Below are 6,074 nucleotides of genomic sequence, written 5' to 3'. Positions count from 1 at the left end.
AATTTTTATCTCGGACAAACAAACAAGCTTGTACCTACAGGATGCTTGTCCCGGCGGCTCGTGGTAAATGTACGGTATTATTTATAGCGATCACGTGACAACCGCCGGTAATTGACGACGGAAGTATGTTGAAAATCAGCATCGCGAGTTTCTCTTCAGAGATTTAGATAAACAAGGGGCCATCAATGAAAGTTTGTTGTCGTTAACACGAACGATTAAACTAGGTATCATAGAAATCAGTAAATTGTCACCATCTAATTTATTTGATTAAATAGCCATGGTTAATTTTTATTGGCAATAATTAAGCGCCTTTATAGCTGTTAATTTGCATTGTATAGAGAGAGCAAAGACAGTACTAGATCTCATTATATAAACTCTAGAATCTGCTGATCAACGTTTTTTTTTGTTTTGTTTTTTTTAGTTTTTGTTTCTCCTTTTTTTAGGGTTGGCGCATCAAATGTTGCAATTGCAATATTCAACAATTGCTAATACTGTATGTAAGCATTATATATATATATACATTGTATATATATATATATATTTGTATTAAATAATTATAATTTATGATTATAAATGCATGTTTCCATGAATATGTTATATTTCTATTTGAATCAATATTGTAAATATTTGTATATATGCAAAAATACATCACTGTTGATAAAATATGCATCAATGTGCAATGAATACCATGGATGTCGACATTGAGGAAGGGAATGATAATCTTCTATCTTTTATGAGATATCTTATATAATTATATATTAAAGTTTATGAGATATATGATAAGAACGAGACTCTCGCGAGAGCGGCAAAAAATAAAAGTTTGACAATGACTGCTTCCTCTGTAAGGTCACTTCCGATTTAGTTGGAAGTCGCTCTGTTAGCGATGTTACCAACATTTCAACTTTTTTTCACACTGAAAAATGAATGTTAAAAGATTATGAACATTTTAAATCAGTATCAAACCATTATACGTAGTTTCAGTTTCTGCCATATGTTCCGCAATCTAATTAAAATCTAGATGGTCATTCTCACTACGTTATATGAACATCTAACAACATCCCATAAGAGGTCACGTCAGGGTGACCATTTGGATTAACCAATCAAATGGCTACTTCCAGAATCTTGGAAGTGAATTTTATGTGTCCAAATTAGCATAGTCCATAGCTTGTATGATCTGTCAATTTGTTTCAAGTCATTTCGTCCCATAAAGCATATAGCTATATACTGTGCCGAAACAGTTTGCTTCAGATGCATGCTGTGACGAAATGTTTTGCTTCGATGACATCGATAAAATGCCAATTCGCCCTGAAAGTGATATACACACATCCCAAAGGTCATCAGAACGGGACCCCTTATGGGATGTTGTTAGATGTTCATGTAACGTAGTGAGAATGACCATTTAGATTTTAATTAGATTGTATGTTCCGATAAGAAAATTTAATGAGATATCTTATATAATTCGTGTATAGGATATCATATAAAGGTGATAAGATATCTGATATAATTTGTTAAATCCTAGGTCAACGTTGCTCCGTGATTAAATGACAACTTGGCTTGCCATAGTCAGCAGTACATCAAGAAACAATATAGAACTAATATCTGCCGGTAACGGACCATTTTTCTCGACATGCCCATGCAATTCACGCCACTAATCGTACTTTCAGACCACTGCTGACCCTTCTTTAAGGATTTCAGGATTCACTATGGATTTCCCGATGACTTTATTCCGACCTTGGAGTTTGTTGGCAAGTTATGTACTCTAGCAGGGATGGGTCACCATCATATCATCCAAATGCCAACGGTATGGCAAAGCGTTTTAATCACACCATGTTGTAAATGCTAGGAACACTCGAGACGGAAGAAATATTGGATGACATATGTTGCACACTTGTTTCATGCATATAACTGCGCCAGAAATTAAGTAAGTTAGCATTTTATTGAAACACAAAATCGATAAACAGCTGGAAGGATACCAGTACACAGCTGTCAGACAACCCAGTATGGATGAGACCGATGGTTGCCAAAAGGCCCTCCATCGTAACCATCTGCTTCCGATCGGATATATTCCTACAAAAGGAACACAAGACAATCCGAAACTAAGCCAGGACCAAGACCAATATTGCAACAAGTACCAGAACTGCAAATTGTGGATGAGGCTTCCATAAAAGACAATGAAGGAGAAGATGGTTTAAAAGACTTTGTCACATTGGAGGCGATCGCTGTCAATGAACCTCTCCCAGAGCAGAAGCCTTTATCGGACGGGGAGGCGTGTAGTAATATAACACGGTTCTAGGATGATCAGCCCTCACGGCAGGTTGTGGTGACGACCCCGTAGAAATAGAAACCATGATCTCTGATCAGGGAAATGATTCAGAGACCATGCCAGGGAAACCAGACTCTCTAGAAATTGTTGCGAGACCTAGAATAAACTGCCAGACCCCGGCATGGCTAATAACCAACAGATATGCTTTGGTTCAGTAGGTTGCTGAACCTGATTGGAAGCAGAAGCTTTCTTAGTATGATCAGTAAGTAGCTATATGTTTAACGGTAGGAAAACTGGACAGAGTCACCAACTGTCAGCTGGATGTCATAATAGATGATGCATTCGTACTAATGAACTGACATTGTCTTTTCTATTATAGGGCCAAGCTGAATTGATGTCATTCAACCTCCATGGGTGTATGAGATAGAGACAGCATGTCCAGATGTATGGGTGTTATGCGCAGTCATAGTCGAGTGTATGTGTGTGGTAGTGTAGTATTGTGGTGTCAAATATTGCAAGGTTTGTGTAACTGTCCAGTTGTTAGTTGTACCATGTACCTGAATTTATATAGTGTTTTGTGACCAGTGACATTTCAAATCCCACATTTACCTGTATGTTGGTCATGTGAACCATCCTTCTATATCTTACATGTCCCACTGCACGTGCTAAGAATGAGATAGAACAGATCACTCCATGATCTCGAAGACACAAGCATCAGGTTCAACAGAACCTCATCTCATACAACAACTCAAACTTTGCAACAACAGAAGCATTTTTCCCATCGAAAGATATAGTTTGCATTTATTAATGTATTGTTATATATAAGCTATGTTATTAACATTCTTAGGTCGAACTATATGTTTATAGAACAGTGTTAACGTGTTTAGTTCAAACTTTTTTGTTTCAAAATAGGATTGTGCACAAGTTATTTCAACGTATGTAATCACATTTCCCATAATGCTGTACAAAACATGAACAAATGTGCGTATTTTCATTCGTGGTTTGGAACTTTAAATTTTTTTTCGTGGGTACAAATAGCAATAATGTTTACAATATCCGTTGTATCTATAATGGTGGTTCCATAGCAACCACGAAAACAACAAAGATTTATACACAACGAAAATTCCATGTTATATACAGTAATACATAAATTCTTCATATCGTATATCCTACCACATGGGGTCTAATTGATACTACGTAAGTGTTCTTAGTATTCAACGATTTAATAAACTACTTTATGCTACGTCATGTATGATGTAATGCTTTATTTAGTGTTCAAACAGAAATAATATCATAATTTCGTTTTACAGTGTTGTTGAACTGTTTGCTTTGCATTTTGTCAGTAATAGTGCAGGGATCATTTTGGAAGGGGCCATGGAACCATTGGCCCACAATTTTCCTGAATGATCCATACGATTAAAAACATTCCTTTAAATTTCTATAAATGGCCCATATATTAAATTGCCGATAGTTCTTTTTCTTGAAAATGACCAATCCATTTGATAACCCAAAGTAATCCCTGATAGTGTGTATGTTATATCGTTTTTGTGTTTGTTTTAAAATGATGATACCACAAAAATAAACAAGACGACTAAAGAATAATCTGTCTGCCTCTGCGTTGGTCCTCTGCCCCCAAGCCCATCCCGGTTTAGAAAGTTCATATCCCCGATGTTATTATCGGGTCTCTTTTGATATCTCGACTGTATTACTGATTTTTAAGCATGGAGAGATTAACTCGATTTTGGTTCCAGAACTGGTTCCCCGAGCCTTGTCCCATCTTTTGGTGATTTCATTCTCGGATTCAAAATTAAAATTAAAAGATAACGTACCGAAATGAATTCGCTTTTGCAAACTTTCAACATACCAGTCAATAATATTGGATTAACAACATTTAAATTACTGGCTCGAGAAGTAGTTCATCCATGTCTTCGTCTAAACATCTTACTACCATTCTTAGTACAATTAAGTTGTAGCTGCAGTCCTACGCTATTTACCCTGGAAGAGGGATTAATGGAATGTACATTTTCCGGAGAGATTTTTATCAATCATGAACATCTGCTCTTAAGAAAGTTTCTATCTATCATATCATTAGACAATCCCATTCCGAGCTCAAGTAATACCTTCCTCTTGTAATTAGAGCTTTTTCCGAGAAAGGTGAACGGCGTTATAAGTACATGGTTACGAACTTTTTACTGCACTGAGCCTATTTCGCTTAACATTCATTTATAGGTATATTAACGAAGTGTTATCTTAAAATAACAAAAAAATCATTTACTATGTCAGTCGGATATACCCTGTAGAAGTTGTAATCAAAGACTTTTTGAAAACGTACCAGCATGGACATCTTACGACTGAGCTGTATGATACGTGTGATGGTTTCAATTTCACAGTCATTAAGTTTCCATTTCTAGATAGTAGCATCCCTGTTGTTTCGACATTGAAGGACTTATTCCCATTATTTCATTACTGTGAGAAGTGTCAACTATTGACAGAGAATATATCAACTCTATGATCTGACAGATGCAAGTCGATTAAGACCGTGGGGAAGTTATAAGATCGGCATAATGATCTTATTTGAAAGTTTGTATTTCCTTATGCGATATGCATTTAAACATGTCAGATTTTTGTTGACATGCATAGTGGTTCCGTTGTCACCACACAATTTTTGATTTTGGGAATGGGGTTAAAAGATTCTATTAGTCCCTAGAGTTACTAGTCTATGTATGAACCGGTTGATGGTTTGATTTCAGGCTGACATGTATAAATCCACCAGGCGATGAGTGCTATGTTTCTTGTTATTTGTTTACTCCTAGGTCATAGGTTACAATGATTTTAATGATTTTCTGGCGATCCCTCAAAAAGGTTTTAAATGCCTGTATTAACATCTACATTTCAAAAATTATGTCTGAAATGTTACATTTACAATTTGACGAGGCACTCTGCTGGTGCAGCTCAAATATATATGACCGGTTGTCTACTAATATTCAGCATTATAGAAAGACGTTTGTTTTATGTTGATTTAGTTATTGATTAAGAGTGGAGGAGCTGAGTATGGAACAGTTCTGCTGTATTTGCTTGGGTTTCTGAAATACTTCACGATTTCATTTTCCTTCAAATATAAGGACTCTCGCTTGACCATTTAGCTATATTAGGTGTGGTGTAGAATAACTCATCAAAACCCTTTGTCTTGATGGAGGAAATATGTAGATTCTTTCACTAGAAGCCCAGTGGCTTGTGTGTGTAACCCACTTAATTTTGTTTGAGATGCTTAGGTAGACTGCTGAGTGGTTGCGTACAGTGAAGGTGGTACCCAGTCATCATAGGATTCTTCATAACCTTTAAAATATATACTTCTCCACCCTCCCAACTTCCTAGCTTGCCTGGGTCCTGCCGCTTTTTTTCTGATGTAATGGCTATGTAGACAACAATGTCGGCAAAAAGAAAACGAGACAGAAGACACTAGGTTGTCATGCAAGTAGTCGATGCATGAAAGAGGTATGACCCGACGACTGAACCTTGCAGTACTCCCGACTCGACACTCACAGAAGATAACCCTTCCCTTCAATGACAGTTCTGTCTTCGGGTGTGGATCTTACTCTGTATGCCATACTGGAGTTTATGGACAAGCAGGCTATCGTTTACCTTGTCAAAGGCCTTGGAGAAATCTATAATGAGAACATCCGTCTGTCAGTCGGCCTGGAGTATGTTCTTTTGGTTCTCCCTGTGAGATGGATGGTAGATATGATGATTTACTCCATATCTTTACACAAACTGATGTGAGGGATATCAGCCTGCAATTGTCTGTGGCGTA

The sequence above is a fragment of the Pecten maximus genome, chromosome 6 (assembly GCF_902652985.1).
Source record: "Pecten maximus chromosome 6, xPecMax1.1, whole genome shotgun sequence".
NCBI classification, from domain to species: domain Eukaryota; kingdom Metazoa; phylum Mollusca; class Bivalvia; order Pectinida; family Pectinidae; genus Pecten; species Pecten maximus.
The sequence above is the reverse complement of the archived record's forward strand: the minus strand, read 5'-3'. Positions refer to the sequence as shown.